Source organism: Pinus tabuliformis, chromosome 2_1, assembly GCF_031772625.1.
Source record: "Pinus tabuliformis cultivar Carrire ecotype Pingquan chromosome 2_1, CPIR1, whole genome shotgun sequence".
Taxonomy (NCBI): Eukaryota; Viridiplantae; Streptophyta; class Pinopsida; order Pinales; family Pinaceae; genus Pinus; species Pinus tabuliformis.
Genome location: NC_142299.1, coordinates 32,400,968 through 32,418,178, shown reverse-complemented (window position 1 = coordinate 32,418,178; position 17,211 = coordinate 32,400,968).

Genomic DNA, 17,211 nt, shown 5'->3' with positions numbered 1-17,211 from the left:
TCCCTGGTTGATAATTTAATGCAGCAATTTAAGCCCAATAAATTGGCCAACATTTTGGCGCCGTTGCGAGAGATGGTGCTAAGGGATTAGGCATCAGGAATTTAATTCAGTACTAGTATTTTCTTTAGACAAAATAAAATGTGAGACCTGGTGACAGGAGGATCTTCACAAAGAAGTTTAAGTTTGAGTTTTTTGATGTTTTAGTATTTAGCTAGTTTTAAATTCAATCTTTTTTTTGAAACCCCCATGCATAAATAAACACAAATCAATTGATTAGTATGCTCTCTTCCTGCACTTCGTGCGATCAGGAAGATCAGAAAATCTATTGATTTTGTTCAAATAAAAATACTCTTGCTGGAGAACTAATTTACAAAAAAACAATAAAGAATTTTGTGAATGAAAAAAAAAACATCTTTAAATTTTTAGATGAAATTTAGTTTTTTTTTTAATTTTAGATTTAAAAAATAAAAATTTTAATAATATATGTATCATATATACATATTATTATTAAAAATAAAAAATAAAAAATAAAAAAATGCATTTCTTTTATTTTTTTAGATATTTAAAAAAACTAACTTCATTTTAGTTATTGTTTAATTTTAGGTTTTAATAAAAAAATTGTTGATTTTACAACTTAAAAAAACATCCCAACTTAAATAACAAATTAAAAAAAAATTGTTTTTTAATTTGTTGTTTAAAAAATAAATCTAACACAATAAATAAAATCAACATAAAAAATAAAAAATATGTTTTCATTACTTTTATTTGTTGTTTCAAAAAAATAAAAAATAAAATAAACTAACAAATAAATAAAAAATTCCATGTAATAATAATATATATATCTCTTATATATATATTATTATTATTATTATTAAAAAAAATTGACTTTCATGCTTTTGTTACATCGATCCCCAAACCAAAAAAAAAAAATCACATGATCTTTCTCATAGACATGCAGATCATCTTGTGCGTTGCAAACCTTCCATTTGGAGTGATCATACTTATGGATACTCCGGAGGAAACTTAACTTTTCCATGATAAACTCCACTCTGCAGGATCAGTGATAGCCCGAGATAAGATTCTTTTTTTGTCTTGCCTACATGATAAGCCAATAAATTCGAGGAAATCAGTAGTATGAGGAGGAACGCAAGTTAATTGAGCCACGTTGCAGAGGAAATCACTACAGTTCATCACAGCCAGATTAATTGCACTAGGAATGCGTTGTTAGCTATGATTCCGGTTCTCCACGCAATAAAATGAACAAAAAGTTTGACTGCATGCTGCAAGTAATGAACAAAAGGTTTGAGTGCAGTTTTGAAAATATGAAGTTCGCTGAGCCTAAACTACACCTGTACATGCATTTCTATGGTCAAACAGTCAAGTTTCAGCTTCAATGCTTGAAGGAATGCGTGTCCACTGTACTTTCGTTGGCATGCCTTCATATAGCGGAGGTGGAGGCAGAATCGAAATTACCGTTGGAAAATATAAGCCACCTGCACTTCTATTTCCACGATTTAGTGGCTGGAAAAAATGTGACGGCCGTGGACGTGGCCTTGGCTCCCACCACCAACTCTTCGGCTACTCAATTTGGGATGGTGAGAGTTATGGACGACTGGTTGACGGAAGGGCCAGAGGCCAACTCCAAAATGGTGGGAAGAGCGCAGGGTATCTACGTCCCTTCTGGCCAAGAGGTAGTTCATCTGCTTATGGCGATGAAGTTTGTGTTCAAGAGTGGAAAGTACAATGGCAGCACCCTCTCCAGGCTGGGGATGCCACAATCGAAAGATAGGCACCGCCAAATGGAGGACCGGCGCGACAGAAGAGTCCGAGTGCCCTACAGCTGCATATCTCAGCTTATCCTCTTAACTCAGAAACTCGCCCTCAAATCCTACGGTGAGATCATTGAACGACTATTCAGAAAATATTGGTTATCTGCAATATGGCCACAGTCGGTCATTCAACCGAGCAAAGCAACTAATTCCACTCTCCCCTTCACAGCTGGGAGCTTCAATGACGCATATCTCAGTCCAGATAATGAGAGCTCCATTTTCCCTATATACTTCTCCATTCCCAGTAATGATGAGCAGTGCTCCATTTTCCCTATATACTTCTCCATTCCCAGTAATGATGAGCAGTATAATTTTGCAGGACTTTACGATCAGAACAATTTTATGGAGCCAGTTTTCTATATAAATCCAAATTCAGTGCAACATGGGGTTGCGCCATCCCCATATGACTTATATCTTCCAGTTCCCTCAACTGTAGGATCTACAAACCTGTTGCAAGCCACCATATTAGTGCAATCCGGGCACTTGTTTTTCTTGGAGCAATTTTCGACGGAAATCTCGCTGATATTTGGAGATTTTCCAATAGAAAAAAAAAATCATTTTACCAGCTCGCGAGGAGCTCCAGAACGCTGCCATCCGTTTCTTTTTGCATTTCTTTTGGTGTGTTTTGTATTTTTAGGTTTATTTTGTTTTTATTTATTTTGTTTTGATTTGGTTTGTTTTGTATTTTTATAATATGTTATGTTTGTTATTATAATTTGTTTTTAATATTTGTTATATTGTTAGGTTAATATAATTGTAATTAAGATTTATTGAACATATTTATTAGTTATGTTATTTAATTATTAATTAATGATTGTTATAAAAATTGTATTAATATATTGATTATATTAATATATTAATATGTTTTATAATTGCATTAATTAATAGAATTATAATTTCTTGTTATTTTGATTGATTTGTTTTTGTACATATTTAGTTATAATTTCTTAATGATTGATTTATATATTTAGTTAATGTTTGATTTGTATTAATATATATTATGATCGTATTAATATATTAATTAAATTAATATATTAATATGTTATAATTATATTAATATGGTACTAATTTTTTTTTTGTGTGATGATATATTGTTATTAGTATATTATGTTTGTTATATTTTGTCATCTATATATATATAAAAGAGAAATAAAAAAAATTGTATTGTTTTGAAGGGTTTTAAAAAAAGTAAACATTGGCATGTGCCGGGTACTGGAATAAAACAAAACTTTGGGGCATGAAAATTGAGAGAATCATGAAAATTACAGGAATTGATTGAAAGTGTAACAGTTGGTACAAGGGCAAAAAAAAAAAAAAAAAAAACAAACAAACAAAAATTTTTCACAAAATTCACGCAGGTTTGAAAATAAATAATGGACCATTAGGAAGAATAATTTAAAAGAACATTTGGTGGATTATTTAAAGGTTGATTAACTTGCTTAGAGTTGGCAAATTGATATTGTTGTATGCTTTTATAACATACTAATCTGCAGGACACAACAAATCTATGTTGCCGAAATTTTCGCCATGCACAGAAGTGAGTTGACACAAACAGGGAGTATTACTTTTCATGGTTATTTTCAAAAATGGATTGATATTAATATCATGATTAAGTCAATTTTAACACTTTGCCTATCCTTAATTTGTTTTATTTGGTATGAAATTGTTTGCGTAAGAATCATGAAGAAACTGGCCATTTCTTCTAGAGCACACTTATGTTTTCTTTGTACCAAGTTTTTTTACAGGTTACAGGATAATCAAGTGAACATAAGGAGACTACATTGTGACGACAATTGGTCTTCCAAAGACTATGTCATGACAGATTCTAAAGACAAATCCAACTCTACAACCACTCCTTTGCAACTCCCTTTTTGCAAAAGATTTTCTATTCCACCTATTGTCAAACCATAAAGCATGACCTTTCCATATCCATTTTTCACAGCAAGAGTTCTTATTCATACACCATGCATTTCCTTATTGTCATTTTCCATGTCATTACCATTCCCCTCCATTTCCGCAAATAAAACCCTGCTTCTATGGATATCATTGAGTCAAACTCCTAGAGTCTAAGTATCATTGAAAAAACACCTAGAGGCTTGCATGCCTTAATGGCAAGTACTCTTGCCAATGAACAATGGGATTACATTAATATCCCTTGTTCGTTGGATCTTATAGGTGACTCGACCACGACAAATTTATTCTTACCTAAAAAGATGTGTTAGGCATCCTGACTCCCATTGGAATCAATGGTGGGAGCTCCTGTGTTCGCTAGGGGCATTCATTAATGGCCACTAAGTCAACAACTTCTTGCTATGTTCGACATCGACACATTTAATCACATAGTAAGATTTGTGCCATCGAGCGTTGAAGACTTGAAGACCCATATTCTGTAGCAGACGAAGCCAAATACTTTTCATTATTTTTCAGTTTGTCATCACTTGAGGACAAGTCAATAAATAAGGCTCGGAGGGAAATGTCACTTCTATATTTTGTATACCTTCCAAGCCTTATAGATTTTCAGCCATATTCAGCAGACTCATCAGATTCATCATCCAGTAGCAGAGGATCCACCAGCAGATACGACTTTCAGCCATGTTCAACAGACTCCTCAGATTCATCATCTAGTAGCAGAGGATCCAGCAGCCGATACGACAACACAGACCCATCTTTCATCCACAACTTGAAGAAGAAGCTTCAGATCAGAATTGTGGCAGTTGAACATGCATGATTCATCCACTTCCTTAAGTAAGTAAGGTATGATGTTTTCTAACCTTTAATCTTGAAATTCTTTTTAGATGCTAAAATGATGATATTTGGAAAATATTCCACTATTTCACTATTTCCTTTCTCATTTAAAATTGCCAAAATCCATCAGTTGGGGAGGGGGGAATTTTACACTTCATTCATTTTCCTCATTCATATTACATCTTAACCCACATGTCTTCCCACAATAAAAACTACTACAAAATGATGAGCATATGATTGATCTCAACACAGTAAATAATGATTGTAAACACAAGAACCAATCATTAAAAAGAGATCTCAACAAAGTAAATAATGATTGTAAACACAAGAACCAATCATTAAAAAGAGATCAAAGTAAATAATGATTGTAACACAAGAACCAATCATTAAGAAGAGATCAAAGTAAATAATGATTGTAACACAAGAACCAATCATTAAAATATGTCAATGCTTTGCAAACAAATAAAAGTTATCCAAAGATGTGCAAAGTTAAAAGGAAGTCCATGATTGAAAGATGTTTGTTACACAAGAACCAAACATCTTGTAAAAGGAAGCTCATTTAAGAATCAAATCAAATAAGTCATTGTAGTAGCTTGCATGAGGACATGCAAGAACTTCACTTGGGGAGTATGTTGGGCTCCAAAAATGGCACTCATTACCATACATTTTTCACCTATGCTTCCATTATTTCTCTCACTATTCATCACTTTGTCACTCCATTTTTCCTACTATTCACCATTAATGGGTCTCATTCATATTTTCCAAATATTGTTTATTTTTAAGCATTTTTGAGAGAAATTCTTGATTAAATATTAGAAAATAATATATTTTACTTTATATATGGAAAGTGGGTTGTTTTGGTGACATGTGTAGGTTCCAAGGAAGCTTCCAGGGCATCTTTATGTGGCCATGAATGATCAAATTCGAATTTGAAAAGATAAACTTCACGGAGGAGATCATGGATGCTAGGGTTATGTGTCATCATTGGTTGAGAAATATGTGGGTCAAAGGAGAGAATAGTGGGTTTACATTTATGAGGTTCTTATCTTAGTTTTTGTATAAATAGGAGCACCTCCTCGATTCCAAAGGGGAGGACTCTTAGAGAATTGTATCCAATTGATGATGGAATAGAATAAAGCTTCATTTTGCATATATTTATATTATGTAGTTATAGATATAAATTTTTCATACATTTCCATTATGTAGTTTTATTTCCATTATGTAGTTTTTAGATATAAGTTTGCTTAATGTAGTATATGGAATAATTTGTCTTGTTCTTAGGAGAATTGAGCTCACTCTAAAAGGATGAGAGAAACATATTATTTCATATTAGATCTTATTTCATTTACTTGTTTAGATGTTTGAGGATTTGTTTGTGATTGATGAATGAGTTTTAAATTAGAATCTAATCAACATATGAGAGGACAACTAAGGGTCTAAGTTAGGCTCTCTCTCTCTATTTGATTTGTATGATAATTGAAATTCATTCTTTTGCTTTTATGTTTCAAGTATCATATGAGGAGATACCAAGAGTCTAAGTTAGGCTCTCTCTCCATTGATTTATATGGTAATTGAAATTCATTCTTTTATGCCTTTAAGTTTTAAGTTATTTCATTTCTTATGTTTATGGATGAATCTTAGTTTAGTTTGGATTAGTACATGAGAGGACAATCAAGAGACTAAGTTAGTCTTTCTCTCTCTCTAAATCAGAACAACAATTAAAGTTCATTCTCTTTTCTTTATTTCAAGTTTCTGGTTTTATGTATGATTTCTCTATCATACTGTAGGGAAGGACAACCAGGACCTCCTTAGTTAGGAACCTCTTCCCTTGAATATTGTATTGAATCATAAATAATTTCATTAGACATAGAGTTAGTTGCCTACTCTTGCATATATATTGCTAGCACCATCACAAGCTTACGAGTTTCCCTGGTTGATAATTTAATGCAGCAATTTAGGCCCAATAAATTGCCCAACAGTCCCCATTTATTAACTAACATATTAACTATTAGATTAATAAATGGGGGGGTTGTTGAGTAGCACAACAGGTCCTTACAAGGTGTTGAAAAAGATTGGTACTATGGTATAGAAATTGTAGGTTCCCGCATCTTCCAGAGTGCCCTTAATTTTACATGTTTCATGCTTAAAGAAGGTTATAGGTGACAAGCTCCGAGTTCAAACAATATTTTTGGAGCTTGACAAGGAAGGAAAATCATATGGGAACCTGAAATAGTCACAGAAAAAAGAACCTCGTAGCTACGAAATCGAATAATTTCAAAGTCTCTCATCAAGTGGAAGAACTTACCTGCTAAAAATTCAACAAGGGATGATGAGAATTTTATACGGAGGAATCCATAACTACTTAAGCATTGAGGACAACACTTTTTGAAGGAGAGGGGCATGTTAGGTCCTTATACTACTAGTGTAGCCCCTTATTGTTATTAGTGCAACCCCCTAATTGTATTATTGTGCCCATGTAGTCCCCATATTGTTATTATTGTGCCCCGTAGTCCCCATGTTCTTATTGTTGTGCACTCACATTATTATTGTTATATTGGATCTAATTACATTGTGACCCCTTAGACTCCTATATATATAAAGAAGGTTATATCATTTGTATCATCGAATAATTGTTAGATTGTATAATTTAAAGGAGGTTGACCCCTCGAAGAGGCTTATTTTGAAGTTTTTTATCTATCTATTCTTCTATTTTGTGAGTTGGTTTCATAACAACTAGGAAATGAGTGGCAGTAAAATAAGAAGAAACAGAAATTAGCATTGGAAAATAATTAGCAAGATATCCATGTGTAGAATGTTCTACTCCTAACTATTCTAGATCTGAGTGGGATATCAAAATAATGATTTAAAAAATGATATTAGCTACTACAAGAGGTGACCAACTAAAACTAGTGATAAATATAAGAGTGGAAGAATTTGAAAAGTGGAATTAGAAACTTGTAGTACTAAAGGAAGGAAGAAATCAAGGGGTCATAAAGTGAAAAGACCTAATACTAATAGTGGGGGAATGATGAGACACCATTTAACTACCAGCATTGGTAATAGAGATGAGTTAATAATGAGTATCATCTAGTCCACCTACAAGTTATCTTAATCGTGACATAACAACTCAAAACAAAAATAGCTAAAATAGTGGTTGCACAAGTGATAAAAACATAGCTAAATTATAAATGCTACACACAGAACCGTGTTAATTGTTATTTTACTAGGAGAAATGTGCAACCCATGATATAATTGTATATCTTGAAGTTTATAAATAAGTCATATTTGTGGTAATGTCCATGGCCTTAGGTATATTAAAGTTGTATATGTTATTGGCGTTGACCTTATTGTCTATATGTGAATAGTGTGTTGAGTGCAGGTGGAAATTATAAAACATGTATATATTCAACATGCACACTAGAGAAAGGGCATGGAATGAATGTGAAAGTATGGATGTGTCCTAGTGGAGTCGTGAATCCAAGCGGAACAAGATGGTTGTAAGCGTGACAAATAAAGAAAAAGAGGAAGCAACTTCCTTTTGGTTAAGATAAGATGAAGTTCTATTAAGAGAGCATGAAATATCTCTGAGAATGCATAGGGTCTTTAGAGGATACTAAGATTGCGCCGAATCAACAATGTTGCTACTGTAGTATTATTTTCTAGTCATTTGTTAAATTTATAATGTTTCATACATATAGTTACTTACAAAACAAATAAATGATTATTTCCAACTGACTAAATGGAAATTGTGATAGATAATGTCGAGGGAGATCTTCTAACAAAACCTATGGTATTTTGAAATGGGAAAATATCTGTCTTTGGAAGAAAGTTGTTTCTCAAGATAAAAAAACATGATGATAGCATTTATTTTCAAAGAGGCTAAAATTGGAACAAAACCACGAAAAATGAAAATTTACCCAACAAAGTTCAGGGAAAAGAAAGGGGACGACAAACACTGAGGACGATGTTAATGAAAGGGGAGGAGAATGTAATATCCTTCTATTACGGTAAAAATGCTTTGTGTAGACTAAGTTGGGTTATAAATAATGGTAGAAAAGAAAAAATAGAATATTGAGTTAATTATTTAAATTATTATTTAGAATAAATAAATAGATGATATGTGTGTACTTGGGAACAAGACAACTGGAAATGAGATTCTTGCCAAGATAAAATAAGAATAAAATGTCATTCATAAATGGGATTTGATAATTATTTCATGGTAAGTATTCTAGAATAAAATTCTAGATAAGCTTAAACACAAAAATCCATTAGGTTGCCTAAGTGAAGAAAGATGCTTAGACTAGAAAAGCCTAAAACCACAGTGAGATAGAAAGGGGAGATTTTATGGAAAAGCCTAGGAAACTCGATAAAAAAGATCGAGAAAAGTGAGAAAGTGCTAAAAGGAAACCTTGTTATGAATGAACGGAATTAAATACCTATTTTAAGGGATCAACAAGAGGTTTTTGAATACTGGGAAATTACTCTCAAGTAGATGGTCTAGTGGAGAAAATCTGTTCTTGGTTGGGTGGAGGTGCTCGATTCCTAGGTGTCTCTTGGATTACCTAGTTTGAATATTTATATTATACTATTTCACTCATTTGAATCTAATTGTTGGTATGTATTTTAGTAGATATCCTATGATTACATTTATATGTTTTGTCATTATTGTTAATCGGAAATTAAAGAAAGTGGTGCTTCTGAATTGATAATGATGTAAAGTAAAAGGTGAAATTAGCAGGCAAGGGTAGGCATGAATATTTTAGTGTGTGGCTTAGTATTAGGTGAGTAGGGGAGGATTCTGATCGTAGACCCCCTTAGATGAACTAATATTAGTGGTTAACTGTTAATGACTTCCTATATCAGGAATCTAAACTGTGAGTAAAGGACCGAAGTGAAATACACAACATAGTTAGAGCTCTTACTAGTTATTATGGCAGAATCATGGCAGAATCTAGTATATACATTAAGATGGATAATTACCTCCTTAGAAACAATAATTATTTCTGTATTGTAAGAGACACGGGAAATTATGTTACCAAATAGTTTGGATAGTTTTCTATTAGGAGAATATTTTCTAAGGTTATTATCAGTGTTCTTAGCTCGGATGCATCTACGCTTTTAGTGGTAAATGATGGAAATTACCAGCTAACAATATGTTGTTGTAAATTGGGTTGCATGTGTAAATGTATGGGAAAGATTGAGAATTATATGATTTGATATGTTCTAGGCTTGATTACAAACCTGACATTCCACATACGCATAGCTGGCTTGGATATTATTAGCAATTTTGGATTTCAAATTCAAAAAATTAAATCAATTATAAGCTTGAGAGTAGGTATCAATTTTGGTTAAATGGTCTGAAAATGGACATTTGTACAAATTATGTTTAGATGATAAAACAATGGAATTTTGTATATACTATGGTAATCATGTAGGAAATAATGATATGAGGATTTAGTATCGTATTAAGTTTTATAACTAATAGGGTTTTTGGCCAAAAACACAAATTAAATCGAGAGAAGAGGAATAAATCTTGCTAGATTTTAACAAATACAGAAAAATAAAAAAAACGATCATGGGGAATGGACAAGAATAGTCTCGGTAATACTTGCTATACTTATCGGAGTAAGCTAGTTAAATAAACTCAGCGGGGGCTGGGGAGAATATTGTTAGCCCACCTCAATAATGATTACCTCGTACACCTCTAACAGAAACATAAACACTTTTGTATTCTCATTCATGAACTTTAACCTAATCCATTGAACAATCAAATGAAACTAACTACAGGTAAATAATTTTACATTCATGATTACGCAAACATGAAATTGCTTATAAATATAAAAATATCGATTTAAACACCGTAATTCATGTTTGGGAGAAATGTCGGTAATTTAGATCTAGCCTTCACCAGCCAATAGTCGATTCTACTGTGCATGCACCGAAAATTATAATCCTTACAAAAGTAGTGCGTAACTCTGCAGATCTACTTCTAAATATAAAAATAAAACAAACTCAGTAGCATATTAATGGGGATATGATTCCAATAGTACTGTAAGGATAATCAGGTCATATTAGTAGATTTTACACAATTATTACCCTCTCCCCTTCACACATTGTAGCTTAGATAAATAATAAGTATCATAACCATAATTTTACGTATTGGCACACCATGAACTGAATGAAAATATATATTTTAGAATCAAGCTGATAGAAAGTTCATATTGAAATATAGAAGAGAAAGTAAACATATTTTTAGGTCAACCCATTTTGGTGTCTGATACTAGCTCCGAGTAAGAATGCAGGACTGGAATGGTTGTCTGGAATTAAATTCAATCTTATTGACCCCGGTACTAAAATGCCATCAGTGGTGAGCGTACAAGGAAAAAAAAAATCGTTGGATATAAGGTAGTGCAGACAGAAATTACCATGCATTTCATATACAAGATTAGTTCTTAAAAAAAGGTTCTCAATTCAAAGGCATGACATTAGAGCGTATTGAAACAAATGAGTTTCTAAACAAGAGGGAAATTTGTGGCTCGAAACTCAAAATAGCCATTGAGCATAGGAAAAACTTTTGATATTTCAACCATGAAATTAGAAACCTAGGTAGGGTAAGAGGAAGGAAACACTTGTTAGGTTCATTGGAGCTGAGGAAGGTGTTAGTGTCAGTATATGCATACTTCCATTAGTGATCAAATCTTCTCTTTGCATTTTCATTTTAGGTGTCTCACACTCAATTTTGGATCATTCCCTTAGGTCATGTTAAAATGGTCCACTCATGGTTGTCTTTTTTTTAGAAAATCAAATCTTCCCCATGAGGTGCATTTGTTGACCCATTTCCATGTTGTATTCACTTGAGGTTTCAAATAAATTACTTTAGGTGTCAAGTCATTTGTCTTTCCATTAGGTTTTGGGGTTCATTTCCAAGGTATTTCCATTAGGTCTTAGGGTTCATTTTCAAGGTCAAAAGCATGATTTCAAGTGTAAATAAAGGGCAACAAAGGTATGAGGATGACCAATAAACAAAGAGTGATTGCGAGTAAATCATGATGATTGTACAAAGATCCTTTTTTACTAATGTAATTTTCATCTCAAAAAACATGTTTTTCACATGAAAACAAAGTATTTTTAGTTAATTTATACTCTTTTAATGAAATTCAATTCATTTTGTGTAATAAGTGTTACGAGCTGCCCCAAACATTTCTCCTTGCTTCAAGAAAATGAAACCACTTAAGAAATGTGTTCAATCCAAGCATCATCCACCTGAAAAGAGACAAAGAGAGAAAGGTATTAAACATAGATTTGGAGGAAAGAAGAAAAAGTTCCAAAACATTAGAAAGTGGGTTTTTCTAATGAAAAATAAAAATCAACCTCTATATAAGATGTTACACTCCTTTTCCAAATTCATCACTCTCATTTGACAAAGAGAAAGAAAAGCATTGAAGGAGAAAGGAGAATTGAGGCCAATTGGTGGCTAAGGAGAAGAGGCGCTGCACATAGGAGATAGGGCATTACACACAAAGCAATTTGAGGAGGTGTTATGCAGAGAGGCTAGAATGATGCCCATAGGGACGGAGCGTTGCAAATAGGGTCTTTCTCTAGTGCAAATTTGAACGGTTTTGTGCATAGAGCGAGAGCGCTGCGCATGTGTAGGTGGCATTGTGCATAGGGTCGACAAATGCTAAAACATCCTATCGACCATCCACATCATGTTTTTTTGCCTCCTAACACTTCTAAACAAGTAACTGTAATCTCCGAGCTATCTTCCTGAAATTCAATTCATAAGTTTGAAGCTTGTTTTGCTAATTCAAAATTCAAGCCCTAGATTTCCTATAAATCCTTCCACCTATTCCTTAAGCACTAATCCCTCCTACAAATCCCTCCGCCTTTTCCTTAAACCCTAATTCCATTAAAGACATCCCTCCACCTATTCCTTGAACCCTAATCCCTCCTATAAATCCATCCATATCGCTTATGCCCTAATCCCCAAAGCAAAATCCTAAAGCCCTATTTGCTAAACAGTCCTTACCAAGAAGAAATACCCTCCTTCTCACTCTCATATCATATATATTTTATCCTACATTACATAAGTTCATCTCCCCTTCCGTTATCCCCAATCACCAATACTCACTCCTTCACTACCTTCTCTAGGGTTACACAGCTTTAAAATTCAACAAACATCGAAAAAGAGGATAGAGATTATGAGGAGTAGGAAAACAGTGGTAGTGAAAGTTTGGGAGATAAACGTCAGCATCAGAGAAAACCACATAAGGGAGGTAGAATTATTAGGGAGGAACCATCAAACATAATAGAGGTTAGCCTTCTCATATGACTGTCACTTGTTTTAGACATCTAGGGTGTTATGAGTTTTGTGAGGAGGTGGAAAGAGTTCAACATTATCCCCGACTCACCAGGCTTTTTGTAGCCAATCTCTGTGATAACAAAGTAACTCTTGTCTAGGTGACTTTTACAGTTTCATATTCTATCATTTATGATGCCACAAGGATTCCAAATGTGGGGGAAAAATGGTATAAGGCACAATATTTTGATGACCACTACTATGAGCCATACATCAAATCCAGATACAGAAATGAAAAGAAGAGGACCTTTCCTTTCATGTTCCTTGAAGACAAGTACGCCCCTATGATGAGGATCATTATGAAGTGTTTTACATCTGAGGGCAGATTTTCTAGATTGTACACTTATCACATTAGGCTTCTTATGCACTTCACAAGGGTGAAAATGTTGAGCATCCCTTATTTCTTATTCACGAACATTGTGAAGATGGCCTACATTGTATAGAAAAAGCCATCCCGCAGCAGATGAGTAGCATTCATCGCTATTCCCTCACTAAGATGATTGTGCTACATCATCTCAACCCCGTCAACATCTCCTAGGATACATTTATTGCCAATGACATCTTCAATGGTCCTTAGATTCCTCCACTGGTGCCTCAGGAAGTAGAAAGGCCTTCTAGTAGTGCCAAAGTAAAGAAATATGAGAAGGTTAAAGAGACTAAAGTTGTTAAGGAGCCAGAAGCCTACAAGACATATCAGAGAGGGGCTAGAAATTTGTTTGTAGTAGATAGGCAAGTGTTTACTCCACTTGATGTGGAAGGGGCCTTGCCTTCTTCATCATCTCATTGGAAAATTCTTGCTCCACAAAATGTGGAAGGGGCTTTGCCTTCTTCATCCACACAATAGGTACAACAGGTGCAACAATTGCATAAAGGGAAAGAAAAGGTGTTGTGGAAAACCCTTGATGATGAGGAGGAAAGGGATTTTGATTTGGTGGAATATGATGAACCAGAATGGCCACACATCCATGATGGTATTGAGATAGTTCAATTGGAGGCCCAAGATGAGGCAGCCAACGAAAACATAAGCATAAGGGAAAACGTTGCACAGATCCAAGCACTCATAAACAACTTGGAAAGAGCTATGTCATTTCATACATTGAGCAAGAGAACAAGCAGCTAAGTGACAAACATTTCCTCATGGAGCTGGAACTTCTCAATGTAAAGAGGCAAAGTGACAAGGGCAAGTCAGTAATGCAAGACCAAGAAACATCGGCTACCTTTACTACAAAACAAGTAATTGAGAAGGAAATTGAGGATAGAGAAACTTAGCTTGAAAAGGTCAATTTGAATTTGGAGAGGCTACTACAAAATTCCAATAGGGACAATCGAATCATTAGGCACATGGCTCGCCATTACAAGACCCAGAACAAGATTTGAAACATAAGGGTCATCCAAATGAAAAGAAGGCTAAAACAAGCACTCAAAGGAAAAAAGGAGGATGATAGTCTTAGGTTTTCTGCTGAAGCTTCCTTGGCTAACCAAGACACTTGATGGTGGTGTTCTCTACAATTTTGAGCAAGTTTTGAAGATTTTTTTCCTTTTGAAGAATTTGGCAATTTTTGACACAAAACTTTTGGCTCTCCTAGGGACCTCCAATGAAGGAATGCTTAGAATTTTTGGATTCCTAATGATGATTATATGCATCTTGAGGAATTGCTAAGATTTTAGAGTACAACTGGTCAGCCAAAAGGTCAAAGAACACCCAAACAATGACCTTTCTGCCCTTTTTTGGACACATAGAAGTAGTCTTGGGAGAACCAATTTTTGAGGAGTCAAATGAGCTTCAAATGAAAAATTTCAAGCCATTCTGGAAAGAAGACTTGAAGAGATTTCCAATGACCTATCATGAGCTCACATTGGACACCAGGAAGGCCTCCAAAATTTCCCTACAAAAAGCACTACACATAGAACCTGGGCACTGTGCATAGGACAAAAATTGCGTTGAGTTTCCATTTCACTGTGCCTTGATTATGATTTTGGGTTTCCTCTCATGGATGGTGTTTCAATGATGTAAATGATGACTAGGCATGTAATTATGATGGATAATAAGTACTATAAGGTAGATTCATTAGATTAAAAGTTATCTTGAGGACAAATGAATCAGCGTCCTCACTTTTAGAGCCAAGTTGTTAGGATGCATAGATTCCAGTTGCTTGTTGAGTTTTGGTCAGATTAGCTCCTCATCTTAGGGATTCGATCGCTAAGGATGTGAGGAGGTTGAATCAATGTCTATATCTTCTTCTTCTTTGTAAAGGGTTGGACTCAGCTGGATGCTTATGCATTGAGTAGAAATCATTTTGTATCAGTTTTAGCAGGAGATTAATGAAAAATTGCAGCTAATTCTTTGGGATCCATGTGGTATGATGTTCAGTTCAGTTTTTCTTATGTTTTAATGTTTTAAAATGTATTTTTTACTCCATTTCATCATTTCATACTCTTTAAGTGGGCGTTTTCAAGTTGATAGGGAGAACCCATAAATATTTATGCTATGTTTTGGGAAAATATTCACAGTTTGTGTTTTCTTTAGTTTAGGAAGAACCCAGGTTTTCTTACATGCTCTTTCTAGCTCCTCACTTGTCTTTAATCATTTCACCCATCAAACCCTAGAGTGTTGAGCCTTGTGCCTACCTTGCCCCATCGAACACCGTGCAATTTTGACATAATTTCCTTGTTGTAATTGTTTGCCCCCTCCTGATCTAGCACAACCCCTTCAAAATAAAATCAAACCCTATGCTACTATACCTAGCCTAATATCATTTTTTTGATCCAGTAATTTTGGCTGAGATCCTTATAGAGAGATCCCTCTCCTCGCCTAGTATGGGTAGCTACTTGGCTAAGCGTGGTTTGTGGTTACCCTGGCATTGCCTTCCTTCAACTTGAGGTTCAATCCAGGTGATAACATAGTGACGAATCCACTAGGAAATTGAAAGACCCGAAGTTAATCACCCCAGTAGCATGTTTCATTTGAATTCTTAATCTTATGGATGATAAGTTTTAGAATTTAATAGGCTGAATTGGAAAGTTGTAAAGAAATATATAAAATTTCAAAATTAGACATACTCGCTTCTCGAAATCACACCAGATCCAATCCAGATCTGAATCCTCCAACCATTGTGAGTGATCCTCATAAAATTAGGAAAAAATCTAAGAAGGCTGTAGAGAAATCTAATTTAGCCGAAGAACAATCAAGTGAAGATTTCATTCCTTGTTTCAATTCACTCCCGGGAAGGTTAGACACTTTGCAAGACATTGCGTTTGATGTTAATTTTGAGAAAGCTTTATTTCGGAGTGAATCTTTAAGTTGGATTGATCAGACAATTGTTAATTCTTCTATATCTCTTTACAACCCCATTGAAGACTTGTTTTTACAAAATAAATTGGTGTCACAGCTTATTCATACTCTTGATCAGTTGCAGAAGCTCTCTTCAAACTTAAACACTTGGATGCAAAATAAGACTCATAGGGCATCTTTGAATTTTCGATATATCTCCTTTTCATCTACTACCACCCAAATAATCTCTCACCCTCTCCCTTCTTCTTCACAGATTGTTCACGCCACTCAAGCTATCATTAATCCCCCTTTGAGTATACTGAATATCCCAATCCTTGCTTTAAATCCACCACCTCCCCCACCTCCAGTTATGGATGCCTGATATACACCCCTTGTTTTACCTCGAAATCCTAGTGCCATGCCTGTTGATTATCAAACCAAAATACCTTTCTTTGATAGCACCCAAACCATTATAGCTCAACAACACGTAGACAAGATGAATGATTTCTTTGACCTCCATGAAGATGAAATTAAAGATGTGATGATGAGACTATTTGTGCAAATTTTTGGAGGAAATGTTCGGAAATGGTTCAGAGCCCTACCAACAGCTTCTATCACTACTCTACCCATCCTCCACAGGTAGTTCCTAGATTCGTGGGAGGTGAAGAAAAATCCCCTTCAAATTCTGTCTGAATATGAGAACATCAAAAGAAATATTGGCGAAACTGTGCAAGAATATTGTGTGAGATTTAATGCAGTGTACAACACTATCCTTGCAAATATCAAACCACCAGAGTTGCATTCCGTGAACGTGATCCTACAACTCTAGAAGACATGCAAAAGAATGTTGTGAGTGTAGAAGCGAACTTGCTGGCCAAACGAGCAAGAATGAAATCAGAGAAAAGAGTAACCGTGAAAGAAGAAGCATCCACTTCAGATGTAAAAATGGATACATTGATTCAAACAATGGAAACGATGGTTGACCAGTTGTCCATCACAGACACACC